At 40.6% G+C, this 9696-nt stretch overlaps 1 protein-coding gene across 1 annotated transcript in view; it reads right to left on the minus strand.

Moving 5' to 3' along the window:
- Nucleotides 1–668, minus strand: part of LCP1 (lymphocyte cytosolic protein 1) — a 58587-nt gene extending 57919 nt beyond the window's left edge. Inside the window, exon 1 of the mRNA XM_021929423.2 lies at nucleotides 610–668. The gene's annotated coding sequence lies outside the window, so the exon portion shown is untranslated. The remainder of the gene's footprint in view (nucleotides 1–609) is intronic.
- Between the last annotated feature and the right edge of the window lie 9028 nt (nucleotides 669–9696).

The raw sequence follows: 9696 nt of genomic DNA on the forward strand, positions 1-9696 counted from the left end.
CGGTGTTCTGACTGGTTGGAGGGCTGCCCTTATACTTCTTTTGCTTTTTTGATTTCTCCTCTAGAAAGTTCCTGTTTCTGACCTTAAATGTTAAACCAAACTGTTCTGGTTTATCTACTTCATTAGCCAGTGGTGTGGTGACCTCATCAGAAGCCCACAGGGGCTATCTTGAGGAACTGGGTGGGTGGAAGAACAGGACGAGACGGTGGGGATTCTAGAAACGGTTCACCTCACCGAGAGCTATCAGCCCTCTTGTGATTTCCTAGGGAAGAGTCAGGGGCTGAGGGACTCTTTTTTCTCCATTGCATAATCACTCCCAATTAATAAGTTGCAGAGAGCTTTCAAGAAGCACCTAAATTCTTTCAGGACACCAGAGGAACATCCATGCGTTGCTGTTACACCATTGCTCACACTACAAAGCAGCAAAATGCTGTCCTCATTCGGGGCCCTGCAGCAGGACTCTGTAGATAATGTCCTGATCATCTTACAGATACAAGGGGTTGTAACTGTGGACCTCCCTGATCTGGTTCCACATCCTGGTGGTTTCAGGATGGCATAAGGGCCCAAGGGTGACACTTCATGAAGGGGGACATATATTTATTCCTTTACCTTGGAGAAGGAAAGTGCAGTATGCTGTATCTAGTGGTGCCTGGTCATCTGAGGCCAGAGGAATCTACAAAGAAGAGCAAAATATATTTGTGCATTGGTTCAACAAGTGTTTACATGCCTGTCTGAATTGGCGATTCAGAAATAAATAAGACACAATTGCTGTTCTCAAGGAGTATAGTCTAGTGGGGAAAAAACATGTAAGTAAATAAATGCCATCTATAATAGAGGGGTGAAAAAGGCAGTGTGATATCAAAGCAGTTGCAGCTTTGAGCAGAGGTGACGTTTGTTAAGTGAAGAAAAGGATTTAGGATTCCAGGCAATGTCTAGGTTGTAGAAGATGAAAGGCACTGACTTGGGTGCTGCTTACAGACACCCAGTTAATACAGTCGTCTTCTACCCTAGCATCCATGGCAGCCACCCACACCCCCTCAGCCACATCCTGGCCGGCACCATTGCAAGCCCTGCCCTACTCCCTCAATCTTAATCTCTTTATCTGCCTCTCAGTGGTGTAAGTGTACCCAGTTTCAGGCAATTGTTTAGGTCCTAGACCAAGACTTTTTCAGAGAATAGTATTTTACTGCTGTTGGTGTTTTAAATTGCTTGTACAGCATAATAGTAAACAGAAGACTGACTTTTGGTTTTCTTACGTTATGTTCTCTACAGACAGTGCGCCTCCTTATGGCCTGCAGCTGGAGCGGACCTCTCTCACCCCACCCTCTATGAGCCTCCACTGCCAGTCCCTGGCCTGGGTTTTGCCTTCCTCTAAGCCCTACCACCCTCTCAGACTTCATCCCACCCTCTCCTGCCCTGAAGCCTCTGGCCTCAGTCCCAGATACCAGATCACCTGCTACACACTTGGGCCTCTGAATATTGCTGAGGAAAGTCACAGAAACAGAAACTTGGAAATCTAAAAAGTCAAGATGCTTGACTTCACATTACTTCCCATAAATACTTTTATTCAATTTTATTAAGTCTTGAGAACAGGCATTCTCAACTTGGAGTCCATAGACCCCTAAAACTAAATGCATAATTTTGTGTGTATGTACTTTTTTCTGGGAGAAGGGTCCATTGTATTAGTAAAGAGATCACAGACCCCAAAAAGTTGGGCATTTATTCTAAACTCTCTCCTCTTGCCTCAACTTTCCACTCCACCCTCCTATGCTTTGTCCTGGCCCAAGATTCTTCTGCTGCCCCTTCTTGACTGAGATGATCCAAGTGGTCTGGTATGAGCTTCCCCTCTACTCTCACAATATCCACATCTTCCTCCTCTTTCAGTCTTAATGGAAGCAGCATTCTTCTTTCTTCCCAAGGCCAGTGTTTCATTACTATCTCACTCTTAATCTTCTACTTCCTTAGATACCTTGCTCCATCAATTATCCCATGCTTTTCTAGCATCTTAATGCTAGCATCTTCACCTCTCCCTACTTCCTCTCCATGCACTCACAGGATTTGTACAAAGAGAAAAACACCTTTGTTTCACTCTATAGCTCACCGGCATCCCAACATATGATGGGTAGGGAATGAAGACGAATTAAGATGGGTACGGTCCCTGCTGTTGTAGAATGTCCACTATAGTCGAAGACACAGACAAGGAAAAAAGGCAAGTGAAGAGTTCTCTATTTGGAATCACAACAGATGAAAAGCAGTGTCCCTGGTAACACACAGCACTAACCCAGATGTGGGGCCTGGGAGGCAGAGAGAGGGAGCATCAAAGTGGTGAAGAGTAAAGAATCTGGGCCAGCTGGCTGGGGTCAGACTCCAGTTCTACTGTTGTACTAGCTGTGTGATCTTGGGCAAATTGTTTGCCAGCACTGGCCTCAGTTTCCTCATCTAGAAAATGGGGATAAGAACAGTGTCTATTTGATACAGTTGTTGCAAGGGTTAAGTGAATTGATATATGTAAAGAACTTAGAAGAGTGCCTGGCACATAGTATATGCTATGTAAGTGTTAACTAATCTTTTAATATTTACATCAAGCTCTGGACTAGACCCCTAACGTACATTATTTCATTTATTCTTCACAACAACTCTATGAATTAGGTATGATTATTAATATTTGTTCTTTAATTTTTAAAATAATGGCTTCATTGCAATATGCTTTACATACCATAAAATTCACCTTTAAAAAGTATACAATTGAGTGGTTTGTTGTATTTTAACAGAGTTGTGCAACAATTACACTGTATAATTCCAGAACATTTTCATCATCCCCAAAAGAAACTCTGTACCCATTAGCAATTCCTCCCCATTCACCCCCATCTCCCAAATTCCCAGCCATAGCCAACCACTAGTTTATTTTCTCTACATATAAATTTGCCTATTCTGGACATTTCATATAAAGGGAATTACACAATACATGTTCTTTTGTTATGAGCCTCTTTCACTTAGCATGTTTTCAAGGTCCATCCATGTTGTCACATGTCAGTACTTCACTTTATTCTTTTATTTTGAGACGGAGTCTCGCGCTGTCGCCCAGCCTGAAATGCAGGGGTGCGATTATAGCTTGCTGAGGCCTTGAACGCCTGGGCTCAAGCCATCCTCCCGTCTCAGCTTCCTGAGTATCTGGGACTACAGGCACACACGATCACACCTGGCTAATTAATTTTTTTTTTTTTTCTATAGAGACAGGGTCTTGTCATGTTGGCCAGGCTGGTCTCAAATTCCTGGGCTCAGGTGATCCTCTTGCCTCGGCCTCCCAAAGTGCTGGGACTACAGACATGAGCCACTGCACCTGGCCTTTGTTCCTTTTTATAGAAGAATGACATTCCACTGTATGAATATATCAAATTTTATTTGCTCATCAGCTGATGGATATTCACATGCTCTCTACTATTTGATATTATAAAAAATGCTGCAGTCAACATTTGTGTACATTTTGTGTGTGTGGACATATGTTTTCTTTGATTTATTAATCAAAGTAATATATGTATTTAGTTTTAGAAGTCAAATATTACCTCAAGGCTCCTCATGAAACACCAGTCTCCTGACACACTCCTTCCCCTCTGATTCCATTCCCTAGAATCAAGTATTTTCAATAGTTTTAGCTAGTTCTTCTGTTGTTTTGTTCCATATTTCTAGAGTTAAGCTTATGCAATATCTTGATTAGGTTCAGATACATACATATATACGTATATATATGTTCATATATTTTTTTCCTTCCTACTTGAAAGATAAATATTTGAGCCTCTCACATGCCCTAGTCCAACATATACATGGTAACCTTCCCATCATCCTCCAGAACAGTTTACAATATCCTTTTAGTTAAATCAATAATCAAGTTTTTACAGCGACTCAAAATATTCATAACTGAGTTAGGAATATTTTGCATTATGTTTTTGTATCTTTTTTGATATGCTAGGTTTCTATGTACATATTACTAATTCTGTATAAACTCTCCAAAAGAGCTAAAATACAATTTAAAACATCAAGAAATGATTCCATCCCTTGTTTCCCCCTTGGAGAGGCCCTTCCTCCTGTTCGGTCCTGCTGCCCAGCTGCCTTCTAGAAGCTTCCCTTCCTCATCACTCTGGGGACCCCTTTATTCTCCATCTAGGCTGAATCTCCTATTTCTGGACCACACACCATCCCACTTTCTTGGTCTACTTCCTTGTTTAAATGAGCATATCCTCTAGTAGATTCTTGAGAAAGAGTATATGGAACATAAATTTCTTGAGACATTTTACAGTTGAAAACTATCTTCATTCTTTGAAGTCCATACTGGAAATCATTTTCTCAGAATTTGGAAGGAATTGTTCCTGTGTGTTCTAGGTTCCAGGGTTGCTCTTGAGACATCTGATATCATTCTGACTTATGGTCCCTCTCACGTCATTTTTGGTTTCTCTCGGAAAATTTTTAGAATTTTTTTAATGCCAGATGTTCTGAAAATTGTTGGTGATCTGTCTTAGTGTAAGTCTGTTTTCATCTACCATGCAAGGTACTCAGTGGTCCTTTCTAATTGGGAAATTCAAGTCTCTCAGTTCTGGGAAATAGTTTCTCTCTCCATCTCTTGTCTCCTTTCCTCTGTTTCCTATGCTCTATTTCCCTGGGATTACATTTATTTGCATGTTATGCCTCTTGGATTAATCTTCTAATTTCCTTTATTTCCTCCCATCTTCTGCCTCTTAGCCTTCCTATTCTACTGTTAGAATTTTTCTACATTTTCTTCAAAACTTCCATTGTATGTTTTATTTCTGCTTTCACCTCAAAATTTATCTCTTAGTCTGTTTTGTGCTGTTATAACAAAATATCTCCGACTGGGTAACTTATAATAAACAGAAATTCATTGGCTTACAGTTCTGGAGGCTGGGAAGTCCAATATAAGGTGCCAGCATCTTATGAGGGTCTTCTTGCTGCCTCATCCCATGGCAGAAGGCAAGAAGGCAAGGAAGCAAGACTGGGACAAACTTGCCTTTTTATAATGGCATTAATTCTACGTGGGCAGTCACCCCTTTAAGGCCTCACCTCTTAATACTATCACAATGGCAATTAAATTTCAACATGAGTTTTGGAGGGGACATTCAAACCATAGCAATTGCTAAAAAACCCTTTTTTTCTGCATGTTTCTTTTTTAAATTTTATATAGCAACATGTGGGTGGGGACAGGGTGGGGAATGTCTTACTGCTCCTTATATAAACTTTCTACTAATCTTCCTATTTTTCAAGTCCCTCTTGCACTCTGCCTCCAAAGGTATCTGGTGCCTCAGAGTAATGAGCTTTGCTGAGTGCCCATGGTGGGATATGAATTACTTCTCTATGGCTTCTCTCATTATAGGCTTGGAATTCAGCTTTTCCATATCTGTTAAGGCTAGTGTTATCATCTATTTCATGGTCTCCAACATACTGCTGACATCTCTGGTATACTATTGGCTCATTTGATATTGGTCTCACGTACTAGACTTGGAATTCCATGAGGCCAAGTGCTGTGTTTGCTTTGTTAACTTCTAAACACTGTATCCAGCATTTCAAAAACGTTTGTTGAATAAATTAATGAAGAGGACTAAGCTGAGACTTGAAGAATGACATGGAAAGGAAAGGTGGAAGTGTACTATAAGCATAAGGGAATCGCATGTGTGAAAGATCACAGGTGGGAGAAATAAAAGTACATCAAAAATATGACCAAAACTGGATGCTACTGTGGTTTAAGAGTGCGAAGCTGGGGGAAAGTGCAGAGAAAGAGAAAAACTGGAGGATTTTGCAGAGACCAAGTCACAGTGGATCTTTTAACTGTGTTTAGGAGTTTGGGCTTTACCCTGTGTATTAATCAGGGTTTTCCAGAGAAACAGAACAATAGGATATGTGTCTGTGTGTATGTATTTATGCATGTATGTATACGTATAAAGAGCTTTATTACAAGGAATTGGTTCATGTGATTAGGGAGGCTGACAGGTCCCAAGATCTTCATAATGATTCAGTAAGCTGGAGACCCAGGAGAGCCAGTGGTGAAGTTCTAGCCTGATGGCTGGCAGGCCTGAGACCCAGGAAGATCCAGTGTTTCAGTTTGAGTCCAAAGGGAGAAAAAAGCCAAAGTCTCAGCTCAAAGGCAGTCAGTCAGGAAGAATTCTCTCTCACTCAAGGGATGGTCAACCTTTTTGCTCTATTCAGCCCTTCAGCTGATTGGATGAGGGCCACCCCCTTAGGGAGGGCCATTTGCTTAACTCAGTCTACCAAGTTAAATGTTAACATCACCCAAAACACTGTCACCAAAACACCCAGAATAATGTTTGACCAAATATCTGGGCACTCCATGGCCCAATCAAGTTGACACATAAAAAATTAACCATCACACCCTGCAAGCAATTGGGAGCCATTTTAGGATCCCTATCTACTTCCTAGGGCTGTTTTAACAAAGTACCAAAAACTGAGTGGTTTAAAATAACAAAAATGAATTATCTCACAGTTCTGAAGTTAAAAATCGGAAACTACAGTGTTGTGGGACTGGTTCCTTCTGAGAGCTGTGAGAGACAATTTGTTCCATGTCTCTCTCCCAGCTTCTGGTGGGTTTCCTGGCAACATTTGTCATCCTTGGCTTATAAAGGCATCACCCCAATTTCTGCTTTTATCTACACATTTGTGTCTAAATTTCCCCTTTTTAAAAAAGATGACAATCATATTGGATCAGGGCCCATCCTAATGATCTCATCTTAACTTGATTGTCTGCAAAGACCCTATTTCTAAATAAGGTCACATTCATAGGCATTTGGATTTAGAACTTCAATATTTTTGGTAGGACACAATTTCTAACAGTCATAAGTGGAAAGTGACACAATTATACTTGAGTTTTAGAAAAATCCCCCTAACTCCAGTGAGAAGAGTAAGAAGGCAAGGACTATAGGGAGAGTGGGGAGAATAAAGACTGGCCCATCCCAGAAGCCTTTGCCTTGGCAGGGCATAAGGTGATGATGGTGGCAGTGGGATAATTATACGTGGGTGAATTCCAGAGACACTTGATAGGCAGAAAGGGGAAGAAAAGACTGATTGACTACGGAGGAAAAGAGATTGAATATGGTGGAAGGAGCATGGGAAACTGGGTGGTAGAGAGTAGTAACATTCAATGAGATGAGGAATTCAGGAGGAGGGGTTTGGACAAGAGGATTATGAATTTAATAAATGCTACCTTTGTTCATTTCCATAGAATCTCTATTCGGCTGCTGTTCTCATCACTCTTCTGAAACTGGACTCTATTCAGTCCTCAATGTCCTTGTTTTTATACAATATTTGACACTGTTAACAATCCTTTCCTTTTCCAATTTCTCTTCACCATGAACAATTACTCATATTTAAGTGAAAAATAAACAAGTCTATTTTGAAATTCCGACAATCTCCAATGTCTAAAACTGAAGTCATCATTCCTTTGACAAAGAAGCTGCCCTTAGCCCATCTCTTCCTTCCTTCGTTCCGCCAAGAGCAGACTACACCCCCAGGATGGTCCAGAGTACTCCTTGAGTCCTACTTTTTATTTTTTTATTTTTTTATTTTTTATTTTTTGCAATTCCCACATGTGGTCAAAGTTTCATTTATTTTTCCCTTATAGTATTTCTTGGTTTTGTTCTTTCTTTGCCACTTTTGCCTTATTATCACATTTGGATTAGCTTCCTGATTTCCCTGTTTTTTGCCTCACTGCTCCTCTCTCCATCCTGCATAGCAGCACCACATGACTCTTCATAAGGCTACAGTTTTCTCCCTTCACTCTCCTGCTCCCTATGCATCTGAAGTTACTTATTGCTGCTAGAAAAATGTCCAAACTTTGCCTCAATCCATCTTCCAAGCCTCAGAGCAACAACGTAAACCCTCTAGTGCCTTCAGGCTGGCCTGTCCTTGACCCTCTGGAAGCCTGGCACATTTCTCATTATGCCTGTGAGATTTTTGTGCTCATTCTCCCTGCCTGTCTCTCCACTCCCCTTGTCTATAAATCTGAATCATTCTCCTAGAACCAAGAACAGAACCAACTACATGATTTGTAGGCCTCAGTGCAAAATAAAAATGTGGAGTCCTTTGTTTAAAAGGTAGGGTGCAGACAGGCGACAGCAGGCAATCAAACCAGAGTGAAGCCCTTCTGGGCACAGGCTAGGAGGCTAGCCTGGCCAAGAATCTTCCCTCCACAGCCACCGTTCAGTAACCTCTCCCCTGCACAAAGGCCTATAGTACTTGTTTATAAGACATTCTTGATACTTATTGCATGCCACATTTGTCAACTAATCTTTATGACTATATATCTGTATGTGTTTGTTGCATTTTTATTCATTCATCAAGCTCTTATTAGGATCATACCATGTACCAGGTACTCAGAAAACAAACCTAAAAGACTCAGTCTTATAAATTCGGAAGTTTGCAATCAGGGAGGTTACCAAACATATAGCAATTATAATGCCTTGCTGATAAACTCTGGTAGAAAGATGCATGCTTAAGTGCAAAAGCAAAATGACAGTAAAGTGCCAGGTAGGAAGGCATCTTAGAAGAAGTATAGCTGTAATCACAATGAGATGTCACATCACCCCTGTTAGGATGGCTATTATCAAAAAGATAGAAAGTGAGCATTGGCAAGGATATGGAGAAAAAGGGAACCCTTGTACACTGTTGGTGGGGATTCAATGCAAATTAGTATAGCCATTATGAAGAACATGGAGGTTCCTCAAAAAATTAAAAATAGAACTACCATATAATCCAGTGGCCTGTGCACTCTCACACAAGCCTGTGCCCAGAAGGGCTCCACACTTAGTTTAATGCTCTGCTGTCTAAAAATTCCTAATCTTTAAACAGGACTCCACATTTTTATTTTGCACTGGGGCCCACAAATTATGTAGTTGGTTCTGTTCTTGGTTCTAGGAGAATGATTCAGATTTATAGACATAGCGAGTGGAGACACAGGCGGGAGAGTGAGTGAGCACAAAAATCTCACAGGCATACGAGAAGTGTGCCAGGCATGGCAGAGGCATACGCCCAAAGGGAATGAACTCAGAGCAGATACCTGCACTCCCATGTTCACGGCAGCATTATTCACGACAGCCAAGATGTGGCATCAACCTAAGTATCCAGCATCAGATGAATGAATAAAGAAAATGTGGTCTATATACACAATGGAATACTATTCAGCTTTAAAAGAGAAGGAAATTTTGTCATGTGTGACATCATAGATTAATCAGGGGGACATTATGCTAAGTAAAATAAGCCTGGCACAGAAAGACAAATACTGCATAATCTCACTTTTATGTGAAATCTTAAAAAGTTGACTTATAGAAGCAGGGAGTAGTTGAGCAATGCGGGGAGGGTAAGAAAAATGGGAAGATGTTGGCCATAGAGTACAAACTTTCAGCTAGATAGGAGGAATAACTCCTAGAGACCTATTGTACAAAAGGGTGACTATAGTTAATGTGCCATATCCTTGAAAATTGCTAAGGTTATTTAAATATTCTCATGGGAAAAAAATAAGTATATGAGGGGATAGGTAAGTTAATTAGCTTAGTTTAATTATTCCATAATGTATACATACATAAAACATCACACTGTATACCATAAACATATGTATTTTTTATTTATCAGTTAAAAAAAGAAGACGATGTACAGCTGGGCCTTGAGAAATATATAGAAGCT

Source organism: Papio anubis, chromosome 15, assembly GCF_008728515.1.
Source record: "Papio anubis isolate 15944 chromosome 15, Panubis1.0, whole genome shotgun sequence".
NCBI lineage: Eukaryota > Metazoa > Chordata > Mammalia > Primates > Cercopithecidae > Papio > Papio anubis.